Source organism: Tupaia chinensis, unplaced genomic scaffold (assembly GCF_000334495.1).
Source record: "Tupaia chinensis unplaced genomic scaffold, TupChi_1.0 Scaffold000548_1, whole genome shotgun sequence".
Taxonomy (NCBI): domain Eukaryota; kingdom Metazoa; phylum Chordata; class Mammalia; order Scandentia; family Tupaiidae; genus Tupaia; species Tupaia belangeri.
The window spans coordinates 246,866-247,488 of NW_006160060.1; the positions used below are offsets into that span (position 1 = coordinate 246,866).

A 623-nucleotide genomic window follows, 5' to 3' on the forward strand; every position below is an offset into this window, starting at 1 on the left:
GACTATTTTTAGCTCTAATGCCACCATTCTCACGTGAGACTCTTTGGCACTCCCCACTTTTGAGCAACCTTAAGTTTGCAGAAAACCTGCCCCCCACCCTCCTGATCCCTACGGAGAGGGGAGAGGGTTCTGGTCCTCCCCCCCCACACACACACATCTCCACCCCAATTTTGGAGTTGGTGTCAAGTTGCTCGTGAGGGCGGGGCAGGGGGCGGATAGGCCCGAAGGACGTGGGGACACAGGCCAGAGTGGCCTGTTCCCCACACACAGGAGTGAACCGAAGGCGTGAGTAGGGGCCAGCACAGGGCCAGCCATCTGGCCCAGAATCCCCAGCCCAGAACAGAGGGGTAGGACGGCGCCTGGGAAGGGCGCGGTCGGGCAGGGGCTGCAGACCACACTTCTGTGACTCCCGCTTCCCGGCTGCCTCTCTCCACCTCTGCCCCCACTCTGGGGCTGCCTTTCGCTGTCTGTGGTTCCTGGAGCTTTCAAGGCCCCAACTCCTTCCTGACCCTTGCAAAATTGCGGCTGAGCCCGCCCGGAACGCCTGCGCGAGGGTTCCGCGGCGGTTGATCCGGCGTGCGTGGCGGCCGGGGTTGGGCAGGGGGGTGTGTGGGTGCCCGGCG

At 63.9% G+C, this 623-nt stretch overlaps 1 protein-coding gene across 2 annotated transcripts in view; it reads left to right on the forward strand.

Annotated features, from left to right (window-relative positions):
• Positions 1–84: 84 nt before the first annotated feature.
• Positions 85–623, forward strand: part of CPT1B (carnitine palmitoyltransferase 1B) — a 9,704-nt gene continuing 9,165 nt past the window's right edge. The window contains exon 1 of one of the 2 annotated variants that reach the window (XM_006157564.3): positions 85–285. The gene's annotated coding sequence lies outside the window, so the exon portion shown is untranslated. Of the gene's footprint in view, positions 348–623 lie in introns of both variants that reach the window. The other variant, XM_006157565.2, reaches the window with a different exon arrangement.